Genomic DNA, 13,918 nt, shown 5'->3' on the forward strand with positions numbered 1-13,918 from the left:
TGTTTCCAATCTTGGCTGAAAACAGGGGACTAGATTCTAAGCTGTGTCTATTGTCAAGTGGGGAAAGGAAGCCCAAAGAAGCCAGTTGGAGGCTCTTTGGTTCTAGGGCTTGTATACAGCACTGGAGTAATTTAGAACAGTTGGGGGCTTCTCTAAGCTAAAAAAGGCAGCTATTACCCCAAGGATTCATTATCACAGCGAAGAATGGCAAGAGTGCAAAGTAGTGCTTGGACCAAATTCCTTATGTTGGGGGCTTATGGTGGGGTGTGCAGCATAGGAGCAGGAGAAATCTCCACCTGGAGAGATCTGATGGTTTTTTGTTCTTTTCTGATCATATTTGCAGAGTGGCACAAATGGGATGCATTGCAGGAGAGAATCTGGCCCAGAATCTGTGCATGAGTTTTGTTTTTATGTATTAAATAAGAACAAAAATGTAATCAAGGCTTTTAGCTTGGTTCAAACTTTGGATGCACGTTTGGGTCACTTCTCATTGGATGCAGAAGATTCCCCCAATTCTTATATCCAAGGAAGATTGAAGCTAGTTAAGCAAGAGGACTAAAGATGTTTGTACCCTTTTCTCATGCTGTAGCCTTTACTCACAGATGAAATAGAAGGTCACCTAAATAAACACATCTGTGATGCTCACATTTTCCAGGGATACCATTTTTTAAAAATTACGAAATGTGTTTGATGTGTTCGTGTTACAAAAGAGCAGTCTCCAAAACATTACTTCCCAATGTTTTTAAGTGTAAACTGACCTATTTCTGCTGGATCTATGGTGGCCAAGATATATTTTTTTTAATATTGGCTAATGCTGGAGGTAAAATGTTAAAATACTTTGGTTATTTTATGTGTACTTTGGAACAAAAATATGAGGGGGCTGTACGCCCTTTATTCCTGAAGCTGATTTGGAGAGTAGGACTGAAAAGGTGGCTCTGTTAAAGGTCATCTAGAAAATCATGTGTTGCAGTGGAGTACTTTGGCCAATAGATACGAAAGAAACCGCATACATTTTATTTGCAGCCACAGTTGGACTTTAAGAGCTCAAAACATTGTCAGTTTTATGAGACAATAGAGACCTTACGGCCAAATTCAGAGGGGATGTGGGACGCGGTGAAAGTTAATCATCAGTAAGTCACATGTGTGTAAAGGAGTTGAACAGTCTGAACCTGTTCCTAGTGAAATCAATGGCAAAACTCCCATTTGACATGAGTGATCAGGACCTGGTCCCTCAGTGAGTGTAACATAGGCCAAGGGAGTAACATCTTGTAACTTACTCATAGAAGAGCAGATGGTGTAAGAAAGTAAAGCTGAAGTAGGGGGGGAGGGCTATTTTACCTCAATTTCTCAAGTTCGCCTGGTAGTTGCTTTTCCTGTAACTTTTCAAGGCTGTTCCTTAGATTACCTTACATTCACTGACTGACATGCAACATATACCTCATGGCTGAATTTTGCCCCTAATTGATACAGGTGAGTCTGTCTCTCCCCCCACCCCCAACCGTTGAAGCCTTGGGGAGAAAAAACAGCTAAGAATGAAATACCATATTATACCAATACATTAAAAATGCAATTGGATTAAGTGACCTTTGGGTAGACCCAATAAGAGGATACTGACATGGAGACAGGTGACGGCCTCCCCCACATCAAGATATGATTGGATGGAGGGGGTTTGAGGAGACTTCCTAGTTTCTATTCTTCACCTTGAAAATATGCATTGCATTAGCTTTGCTAGTGGTCTGAGCCTGGAATCTTAGCCTACTGGTATCCCAGGTGACGGTCCAAGTACTGTGATGTGCTCTCCTTTTTAATCAGGAAAACATTTGAAACAGGCCCTCTCACTGAAGAATGGACAGTTCCCCCTTAACAAGCTATTTATATACTGACACAGACAGCTGATTTTCCCCCTTAACCCTTGGAAACTTGATGAGGGTGAAAGGTTTAAACTTGCCAGTCCGCCATCAGACACTGATATTTATTAAATCAAAAAGAGGAGACATGATTAGTGATGAACCTTCATTAAGAAGCTACAATGATCTCATAATCCAAACACCCAGACTATGTTAAGGGCTGTAATAAAATACACTCATTAGAGTACAGTGGGATAGACTGCAGCCTGCCATTAAAGTGCTTTAATCCTTCTCGCAGCACAGCAACTGCAGCACTTGTTTAAGGTCATCTGCTCTTCTGACTCACGTTATAATTTGTGTGTAATAAATAAACCAGCTAGTATTAATACTGAGCTGAAGATGCATTCTTGTATTTATCTAGCACACAGAAGACATGGCTTTGTTTAAAACTCAATAGACTCATACTGTCAGCAACCTATAGCATGCAACCAGAAATGAACCCAGAACAAAGCCAGACAGTGACATTTAAAGTGTTTGGGAGTTTAACTCAGGATCAGTCAGGGTGTTGGCTGATAAAACTTTAATGTGAAAAAAGCTGCCTTTTTCTCCTCAAGCAATGGTCTACTAAAAATTTGGAACAGGCTCAGTTCTGTTGACACCATGGTACCAACAGTAATGTACAAATGCTTATCTTGACAGACCCCCATTGCCAAGAGACAACAGATCCCAGGTAGGAAAGAGTCGGCCTGTGTCAGCAATCTCTCTGGTCTCCCGGAGAGTGTGACAGGATCACAAACAACAAAGATACTGGACACAGTGACACAGGAAAGCTAGGAGGGGGATACCGAGCTGCATTAGAAAGAAATGTGGTTAAAGGAAAGAGCTGCCAGAAAGATGAATGTGGGGAGGGAGAACGAAACCAAAAACAACAACCCACAGGAAATAGTAAAGAAGAGAAATATATCGGACAATACAAGAAGTGGCCACAAAAAAGCAAGAGGCAGTGAGTCACTAACTATTTCTCTGCCACAAATAGATAGGAGGGAAAAAGAGACACACAAACTGAAAACACAAATTCCAGAAACAAAGATGGAAAAAATAAATGTGTGCCCATTTTAATTCTGTTTGGAGGAAATTAATTCCTTTCAGAAATCTTTTAGGCAGAAAGCTCTTCAGCCATGACACAAGCCCACTGAAGTCAATGATTTTGCTGGGTTTTGGAACAGGCCCTCCAAGGCAGGAACTTGTTTGTTTGTTGGGGGGGTGGGGGGGATTTTTCAGCTGAAACTTTGAGTTTCTGTACTTTACATTTTTTCAACAAAAAGTTGAATATTTCTACTGAAAAGTTCAATGAAAGCAAACTTCCCCTCCCCCCGCCCCTTACATTTCCGTCTAAATTTTCCACCAAAAAAAACAAACAAACATTTTCTGACCAGTCCTAATTTAAAGTTCAGTAAGATTTGACAGGATTTGGTACTTAAATACCTTAGACTATGACTACACTACAGCTTAAGTCAACATACATTATGTCACTTTAGGGGTATGAATTAGCCACCCCAGACTGACATAACGTATGCCGATTTAAGTGCTGGTATGGGCAATGTTATGTTGCAGGAGAGCTTCTTCCACCAACATAGCTATTGCCACTCACAGGGGCTGGAGTACAGGAGAGCTCTCTCCTGGCAGCTTAGAGCAGCTACACGAGAGGGTAAGATGTCTAGTGTAGCCATAGCCTCCAGCTCCTTTGAAATCCCAGATTTTATGTTTCACTGTGTCCATTATCTTTGTTGTCTGTGACCCTATCACTCCATCCAAGAGAACAGAGACATTGCTGACACAGGCTGACTCCTTCCTACTTGGGAACTTTCCTACCCCTTGAGTGCAGAGGACTGGACTACATGACCTATTGAGGTCCCTTCCAGGCCTACACTTCTGATATTGGGACAACCCAAACTGGTTGAGGTCTCTAGATGCTCTGACCATGCAAATATTATATTCCTTTCTCAAAGTAGACTTATTTTTAGCCTTCATTTTATTTTTTGTTTCCCCTTTTGTGAGGCTGTTTCTGATCAGGCAGTGTAACATAGATGCAGATTCGAGACACCTATAGGTATTTTAGAGTTTGTTTTTGTTCATATCACTGAAAAACATCTGTAAGATGAGGGTAGCTTGAAAGATTCTACAACATAAACCAAACACTATCCCCCTGGCTCAGATATCCTGTTTACGATGCCTTTATATTTCTAGTTACAGCAATACACACACAATTAATCAAGAAAACATACCTGATCTGCCACAACAACTCCAAATTATCACTGGCTGCTTCCAGACTTGTACCTTGCAGAAGTAGGTATAGCCATTACTGAACTGGGGCCTGTGACTTAAAGTGGTAAGCATTCTAGGAAGCATATAAATAGATCTTCCTAAATATACATGGAAAGGAAAGTTTAAGATACATTTTACATATGAGCCTAAACTACTTGACATCCCATCTCCACCCTCTCCAGACTCCAATGTTGATGATTTAGATCAAGAGAAAAGAAATACCTCAGTAAATGGTGAGACTCTGAACAATTTCCTCATTGTTTGAAACTCTGCTATAATTAATTGGCTCATTTCTGCTATGGGCTATGATGTCCGCTTCAAAACCAAATTATGTCAAACTTTCTAGAACTTTCTTTAACTGAAGATAGAAGCCACATAAGGGAAAAACTAACTGAGAGGGTGACTGTGGAAGCAAATTTTAAAAATGAACCAGGTTCTCAGCTGGTATAAAGCAACATCTCTACTGAAGTCTATAATCAATTGTCTATATAAATTTACACTAGCTGAGGATCAGGCCCAAGGTATTTACACCCATGACCAACAGAAAGATCTGCCTTATTTTTTTCCATTGCTCTCTTGTTTGTGGGCTCTTCTTTTTCAAAAAAGTCAAAGTCCCATAGGACTGTGCTGGGAACTAGATGCAGAATGTTGGTGCTTTGTTGGAGGAAGAATAGAAGTGTTCATTCAGACACAATATGCTATTATTCAGTGTTGGTAAACCAGTGAATGCATTTTTTGGAAAGCTGCAAGTGCTGGAAGGCATGATGCAACGTAGGTGATCTCCCATATGAAATAGTTATGTTATCAACAAACATGCTGTAGCAAAGAAATAGTGCAAGACAAGAGGCGAGAAACTAAACAGATGATATTTTGCAGGAATGCCCAGCAAGCAGTGTAATCTGTACTGAAATACAAAGCTTCATGCATCAAGAAAAACTTGAAATGAACATGGATATCTAAGACCCAGATCATGATATACTGTGTAGAGCTGATCAGAACACTTCAAACATTTTGAAATCTGTATGAAAATTGGAAGGAACCGCTGTGAAGTATTTTTTGGGGGCGGAGGTGGGGGGCATTTTTATCATCTCGTGTGTGTGTGTGTGTGTAAGTGTAATTTAGATTCATCAGTTCTGAGCCAGATACTGAATCTACAGAGATTTATACCAGCTGACATTCTGGCCCTCTGTACGGATGTCAAGACACTCATGCCCAACCATCTTCTTAGCTCTCAAGTCCTCTGAATTCCCCATGCTCAGACTATGCTTTTAACACACCCTGCTCAATGCTCTTGTGTCTTCTTTTCACTTTTGTCTTCATGATTTTTCCATACCACCCTCCTGTAACTCTGTCCCTCCTTTATGTGCCAAAACACCATTGTTCATTCAAATCTCTCCTCACACTTTTCCTGTTAAACCTATTCATGTTAATCCACCATCAACAGAAGAACATTAAAATATACATTTGTACCACTTTGAAGATTAGACTATTACCTGATCATCCCATATTATATATTTGTCTGAATAGCATTAGCTGACTAATTAAAAATGCCATGTCTAATGAGGCAGGAATTAGACTTTCCTTTATTGTTTGGACAGTACCATAATAACATGAAAGATAGCCCTGGCTTACATTTTCAAGAATGGGTAGTGATGTTGGGTACCCAACTTGAAACACCTTAAAAATACATGATATTCAGGATGTGCTGACCACCCAACTTATGAATATCAGACCCATTTAAGGTGCCTCACGTAGGGATCCCTGAAACTTAAGCACTCAAAACCACCGGGGCTGGCCCACAACATTTTGGCACCTGAGGTGGGGAGCTCAAATGACGACCCCATGCCCCCTCGCTTGGGCCAAAATTTTTAAAGGTCTCGATTCTGCCTTCTTCCTGTTCTACTCCTCTCATGGTACTGCTCTGCTACCTACCCCAGTAAAGGAGAACAACTTAAAATGGCTTGTTCAAAAATTGTAAGTATCACTTAACTTTCAAACACCTGAGCAACAGATGTAACTTTTCTTGTCTGCGTAGTAAACACTGGCATTTTTATCTGTTTGAATAATCAAAGTGGTGCTTTCTGTGCCTTCTTGGTTGCAAAGATTTGAGCTGCTTCCTGCTGAAGGTCCACAGTCTGGGCCAGCTCATACTCTATTGAGATGTTGCAAGGCCAACCACTCTCTCCTGTGTCATTGTGGAGCATAGATGTGCTATTATTAACTTCAGCTTGGAGAAGCTGTGTTCTCCACTGGCAACTGTTACAGAAAGTGTTAGAAGTATGCGCAGAGCAACAAAAGCATTTGGAAAGAGGGTGGTCATCTTATTTGTGCACATATATTCCAGGACAGCCTTTGGAGTTGATCCTCCTGAAATGTATCTTGAAAGGGCTTTCAGTTCATCACCTAAATCACTCGTATTAATGTCGCGCATGTCATCATGTGTCACTGTCTCTAGTGCCCTGCATTGCTGGTATAGGTCTTCTTCAGGTATAGTGAGGAGTTTTGGAATATCATACAACATCCCAAATATACTGCTGTGTTCCTTGAGCTGCATGAAACGTTCAACTGACTGTATTGCACAATATAGCACCTGGTTAAAGAATTCAACTTTGAATTGTTGTTTGGGGTCTCTTATGGGATTATCCCATGCCGCGTAATCAAAATGTCTTCTTCTTCGGTGACTCTTGTATTCTTGAATGGGTGGGAAAATAGCTTCAGTGTCAAGTTCCTCTGCCAACTTCTGTGCACGCTTCAGAACATTTTGAAATCCCTCATCGGACAATAAGACTGTAGGTATGACTTTGCTTTGTCCAGTTGTTCCATTGCTCCAGATATATCAAGGTCAACACCTTGGAGTCTCTTGCTTACAACATTTATTTCAAACAGTATGTCATGCCACAACACTAAGCCACACAGAAATTTGAAGTTATGTATGTTTCTGGTGATTCCATCTCCCTCTGCCACTGTTCTCCCATGAACAGTTCCTGTCATAGCATTACCCTCCATAATGGCAACTATGGCATCATCTATCTTCCCAATCTGGTGTTTGATAGGCTTCATCGCCTCCACTCAACTTTCTCATCATGTGGCACTCAGTGATTTCAGTGTCAGAGAGGATGTTCCCAGATGTTGCTTCAAAATTTGCCATCAATGGGTTGATGCAGAGAAAAATACATAGATGCTTTGAATTACATTACAAAATTCAGCAGCCTCACTAGAAGCTGATGCTGCATCACTGACCCAGTTCAATGAATGAGAACTGCATGGGACGAAAAAAAAAAACCTTGAGGGTTTAACTCTCAGATCCGCGTCCGCACTCCTCTGTTCTTTCCTCTCATGTTGGCACCATTATCATAGCCCTGACCTCTCATGTCAGCTATCGCAATTCCCATATCTTCCAGCTTTTTAAGAAGCACATTTGTCATACCAGCTCCTGTAGTATCATCAATGTCAATAAATTCTAGAAAATGCTCTCTGACAATCACCATTGCAGGGACATTTTCACTAGGTTCTGCTGTGGTTACAAAATGCACCATTAAAGTCATTTGTTCCGTATGGCTGATGTCAGGTGTGCAGTCCAGAATAACAGAGTAATATCGTGCTGACTTCAGATCTACCACCATCTTCTGTTTGCATTTTGTAGCCAATAACTGTATGATCTCATTTTGAATTGTTCTTCCAAGGTAGTGGTGTGTGTACATTTCTTGGGTGGTGACTCTTCTTAGATGCTCCTGGAGTATAGCATTAAATTCAGCCATCAGCTCCACAGTTTTAAGGAAGTTTCCACTGTTTGGCACATACAGCTGATCTGAAGTGCCACGCAGTACTAGGTTTTGGGAAGCAAGCATTCTCGCAATGGCAATGAGCCTTTTGGAAGATTTTGCAAGTAAAGAGATTCTGATGCAATCTTCTCTTGATGCTGATTATCCATGGTGGCCTTTAACTTTAGTCTCATCTCAAGCTCTTTCCACCTATGAAATGCTCTCTGGTGATATGCTGCCTTCTAATGACATGCCATATTTCTAACCAGATTTTTCCAGTCCCTTGTTCCTGTGGAACCCAGTGTGGCTGCAACATTAGGCTGGAAGAGTTTGCAACAAAAACAGTATGCAGCATTCTGGATTTTTGAGTAGATAAGCCATGGCCTCTCCACTTTGTCACCATTGGGGATTTCACACCAGTAATGTGTTGGATGGAAACTTCTATTTTCATTGTCTTTAGGGAACATGAAGTTTTTCACTTGCTGTGGCCCACGCAGTACAAGGAAGTCCCTCAGGCTACTAATCAAGTGGGTCCACAGTCCTGGATCATCTAGTCTTAAGAAACTAAATTCAGCAGCAGCTGTTTCTTTCACCTCCACCACACTTTCTCTGATCTACACTTTTGTTCAGGAATGTGCATGGTTACATCCATTTGAGATGGAGATATGGATGCTGCAGTACCTGCCAGGTCACCTGCACTCTGAATAACTGGAAGATCAGGCATCTCCTCACCACTCACATCCTCACTGGGGCCGGAAGGCTCACCGTGAACATTTGTGTCTATGTATCTCAGGAGAGCTCCTTCCTGCTTAGATAAAAAGGCTTCCTTTGCTTTCTTTCTTTTTCTGAATGCTGCCCCAGAGGGGCGTTTTCTTCTTTCACTCATGACTGCTGTTCTGTGTCAGCTACAGTGGCTCTCAACACTCAATTGAAGGGGACAAACAAACAGGCTGGTAGCAGGGCCTGAGTGAGGGAAGATATCAGCATCTTAAGGGCCTAACCGGCTCCTACTACTTCAGTTGACTGCCGGTTCTCCTCAAGTGGGTTCAGGGAAGCAGCAGGAAACAGGAAGCTCCCTGAGAAGCTGGTGTTAATCAGTCCAGGCTCTTGGGGGTGCTAGAGAGGTACATAAGAGACTCCTCCTCCTCTCTCTTCCTGCAGCTCCTGCTGCTTTCTGTTATTCCCTCTCACCTTTTCTCCTGCCTGTCTGTTTTGTCTCTTGTGCCCTCCTTCCTCCAGCACAGCACTCCACCATCTCTGTGCATCTAAAGCAGAGAGAATACATATGCACCAGCAGCAGACAATTTTCTACACTCTGAGTCCAAGTGGTGCCCCCCACCCCGAGTCTGGCACCTGCGGTGGCCATCTCAGTTCGCCTCATGGTAAGGCCAGCCCTGAGAAACACTAGTGATTTTTGAAAACTAGGCTAGTATAATCACACGCTGTATCCTTAAGCAAGTGTGAAGAGGTATTTGAGAGGTCATAATGACAATAATGTACCACAAGAATAAAGATAAAATTACAGCCTCATAGTATGTCTAGGTTTTGAAAAACACACACAAATACATATACATAAAACCAACCAACAAATACATATAATTTAAGTAGCCATGTGGTAAAAGGGAAGGTCCTCTAGGACCAGTATCTGGTTGAAAGATAGGAAACAGAGGGTTGAACGCATGGTCAGTTTTCACAATAGAGAGAGTAAACAAGGAGTCCAAGGATCTGTGCTGTTCAAATATTCATTAATGATCTGGAAAAGAAAATGCACAGTGAAGTGGGAAAGATTGCAGATGATACAAAATTATTAAAGGTAGGTAAATCCAAAGCAGACTATGAAGAGTTACACGGGGATCTCACAAAACTGAGTGACTAGGCAACAAAATGGCACATGAAAGTCAACATTGATAAGTGCAAAGTAATGCACATTGGAAAAAATTATCCCAACTATACATGTATACACAATGATGATTCTAAATTAGCTATTACCATCCAAGAAAGAGATCTTGGAGTCACAATGGATGGTTCTCTGAAAACTTCTGTTTAAATGTGCAGCAGTTCTCAAAAAGGCTAACAGTATGTTAGGCACTATTAGGATAGGGATAGAAAATAAAACAGAAAATATCATAATGCCATTATAAATCGATGGTTCACCCAGACCTTGAATACTGTATCCAGTTCTGGTAGCTCTGTCTCAGAAAAGATATAGTGGAACTGGAACAAGTTCAGAAAAGGGCAACAAAGATTATAAGGGTTTGGAAGAGCTTTAATATGAAGAGAGCCTAAAAAGAAAGGGTTGTTCAGCTTAGAAAAGAGATGACTAAGTGGGGATATGATAGAAGTCTATAAAATCATGACTGTGTGGAGAAGGTGAATAAGGAATTATTACTGGCTTCTTCACATAACACAAGAACTAGGGGTCACCCAATGAAATTAATAGGCATCAGATTTAATACAAACAAGTAGCAGCAGCAGCTGTTGATTGCATGAAAAATTAATCTGTGGAACTCATTGTTGTGGGATACTGTGAAGGCCAAAAGTATAAATGGGTTTTAAAAAGAATTAGATAAATTCATGGAGGATAAATCCATCAATGGCTATTATTCAAAGTGTTCAGAGATACAAACACATGCTTGGGGTGACCCGAAACCTCTGACTACCAGAAGCCAGCCTTCACTGGAGGTTTTCAAAAGGAGGCTAGACAGCCATCTGTCTTGGATGGTTTAGACACAACAGATCTTGCATCTTGACAGGGGTTTGGACTAGATGACCCTTACAGTCCCTTCAGACCCTATAGTTCTATGATTTTATGCTTGTTACAATGGACTTAGCTCAATCAGCAGCCTATCTAGCCCCCACTGTTCCCCATTCCCTGACCACCACCCCCAGAACTTCCACCCCATCCAACCACCCCCTGTCCCTTGACTGCCCCCTGGAACCTCCCACTCCCCGCCCCCTTAACATGCTGGAACCAGCCACACCGCCGTGCTGCCCGGTAGGAGCAGCGGGCCAGAGCGCTGGCGTTGCAGCACACTAAGGCTGTGGAGGAGAGGCCAGGGACTAGCCTCCCCAGCCGGGAGCTCAGGGGCAGGCAGGATGGTCCCGTGGGCCGGATGTGGCCCGCGGGCCGTAGTTTGCCCACCTCTGCCTTAGGCAGTGCAGGGCTACCTAGCAGTCTCCAATCCTTAAGCACGGGAGAGCTACCAAGCAGTCTAAGCTCCAACCCTTAGGCAGGACAACACTAACAAAGCAGTCTGTTGTCCCAGTTCTGGCGAGCAACAGACAAATGCAAGCTTCATGGCCTATGGTGGGGAGGCTGCCACCCCAGGGGTGGAATGGCAGGGGTAGGGGAACACAGGCCCACCCAACTCCACTGCATCCCAGCCCAGGGCCCTAACAGAGGCAGGGTGTCCCACCACTGGGTCAGCAGGGATCATCCCACAACACACTGAGCAGCTGTTCAGCCACAGCACCAACTGAAGTCTGATTTCTCTGGGCCACTCCTTACCAGAAATCCAGATCAGGTTCCATGGCCTTGGGAATCCCCTGTCTCATCAGGGAACTCAGCCACCAGCTCCCACAAATACCATGTTTTTTCTGGTGTTTATACAGCACCTAGCACATCGTGGTTAATACCAGAAACAAATATAATAATAGGCAATAACCATGACCCTGGAAATGTATTTCTGTCATACAGAAACACAGGGATTCTTATAATGGAGAATTGGTCATGTTCTTATTTTCCACTTCCTCAAGTGTCCAGAAGCTTCTCTTTAACATCAAGGGCCTAATTCTCAAATCACTTAAAGTGGAATAAATCAGGAGAAACTTCACCGCAGGCAATGGAAAACACAGGTGTGAGAGAGTAGAGAATCAGGTCCTAGGTGCTTAGGAGGCAGCTCCTGTTCACAGACACCAGGCCCCAATCTCTGGCCAGTGGTAGATACTGGTATGGTAATCCATGAATATTGTGTACATAGCATGAAAATAACTGAGGAACTGGTATACTAGTATGGACATTAGAGCTGAAAGTAATTAAATATTACTAATTAGTTAAAAGAACTGACACTTACTAAAAAAAAAAACACTTGCGATGGTTCCACTAGATCTACTGCAGTGTCTTGGTTATGTGATATTTTAGCAACCCTAAGTATCATACTTTATTTACTTTAAATGATTGAAGTGTGATAGGATAGAATATGATGTGGCAATATTTCCCATATGAGCAATGTAAATATTGTGTAAACTTTGCTACATATTGAGTAAGGGACTAATGAACATTTGACTTAAGCATCCATTACATTCTTCCACTGGTACCTTAAAAATAATTTGTTTCAGTGGCTTATCCTCTTGAACAGATGGAGAGAGGAAATGTATCCAGAATTACTGGATTTGAGTGAGTGCAGTCAAAGACTTTTTTCCAGTTAACTATGATTAACAGAATTTCTTTTCTGCACTATGTAAAAAAGGTTTGAAGTTACATGGAAAGATTCTTGTAAATCTTCACTAGCTATGCCAGGAAAAATATATTTATCAGCATCTGAGAGTGAGAGAATATGCAACATAAAACTCATACTTATAAATTCCATGTTACAAACCTTCCAGAGATTTTATAATGACTGGTGACCATCCACTGTCTCAGATTATGTTCAAAGCCCAATGAAGTTAATGGAAAGACTCTCCTTGCTTCAATGGCCAAGATTTTCAGAAATTGGTAGTGATTTGAGTTGCCTCAGTTTTCAAATGCTCTGTCTGAGATCACTTAAAGGAGTTGATTTTTAACAAGGTGGTCAGCACTTCTTGAAAAATCAGGCTTTTAAAATTGTCTCAAGTTGGGCACCCACAAATACTAGTCATGTTTGAAAATCTTGACCAAATTTGTTTTCAGTAAAGTGCTGTGTTGGGAAAAGTATCCAGAAATTTTATTTTTCTTTGTAATTTATCCAAGTTTTCTGAACCTCTTTGGTCTGCAAACTTGTGTTAGAAATTTTGCAACAGCAGGCTTTTAAATGAGATTTCTGGTACTTCCTTATTTGAACAAAGCTGGGGAAAAGTGTGAGAATAGCATTTCAGCACTTCTGCTTCTGATCAGAACCAAAAAGTGCAGAAGTATACACATTTATTATAATGAGTAAGGGGGATTATTCAAACTATTTTTTGAGCTTCAGAAGAGATTTGGTTTGTGTTTTAAGGGAGAGTTCAATAAACATTATTTTCTTAAAACAAGTTTGTCCCATTCCTCAAATGTTTTCATGTGGGTTTTTTTTAAATGTGCATTCATCCTCTTTGGTGCATGTAAACTGAACATTTATTTACTATATGCTGCAGCTTAAAAGCAGTCAGAACTTGGAAACAACCTCTTAAGATACACTATGTTTTTTAAAAAACTGAACAAGAACAGTTAATACCCAAACTAAAGCTCAAATCAAAGTCTGAGCAAGACTTTGTTATGATGCATTGCTATGTACACAGACTTAGACTTTGTTTCTCAGAATAACTGGAACCAATGGAGGATGTTTCTGGTCTTGTCGTCTGTCTGTCTAGGTTCTTATATGGCTTCCAGCCAGACATGGCCTACCCTAGCCAAAGTTTGGAATATCAGAGAGCATGTAAGCCAAACACAGCATGGGAATTCCAACCACTAAACCAGCTGGCCTATGTCAACATGTAGAACAGTTGGAAGAAAAAGGAATTTCCCCATCTTTCAAGAAGAATTGAGGAGAAAAGGAGAGAGACAAAATACTCCTTCCTTCCATAAGAGGACAAAGATAATTGTGTCTCCATCCTATCCAAAAGCCATCTGGGAATGAATCTGAGGCAATATAGTTACCACCTCTTTACTAGCAACAAGAAGTTCCTTGAGGATTGCAGATGGAGGAAGAGACTGGTCAGCAACAAAAAAGAGCTGCCACATGGGGAATATGGGCATGAGAACAAGTGACCTTTGTTGGGGATTACCATTATATTATCCATTTATGCTACTTG

Source organism: Lepidochelys kempii, chromosome 2 (assembly GCF_965140285.1).
Source record: "Lepidochelys kempii isolate rLepKem1 chromosome 2, rLepKem1.hap1, whole genome shotgun sequence".
Taxonomy (NCBI): domain Eukaryota; kingdom Metazoa; phylum Chordata; order Testudines; family Cheloniidae; genus Lepidochelys; species Lepidochelys kempii.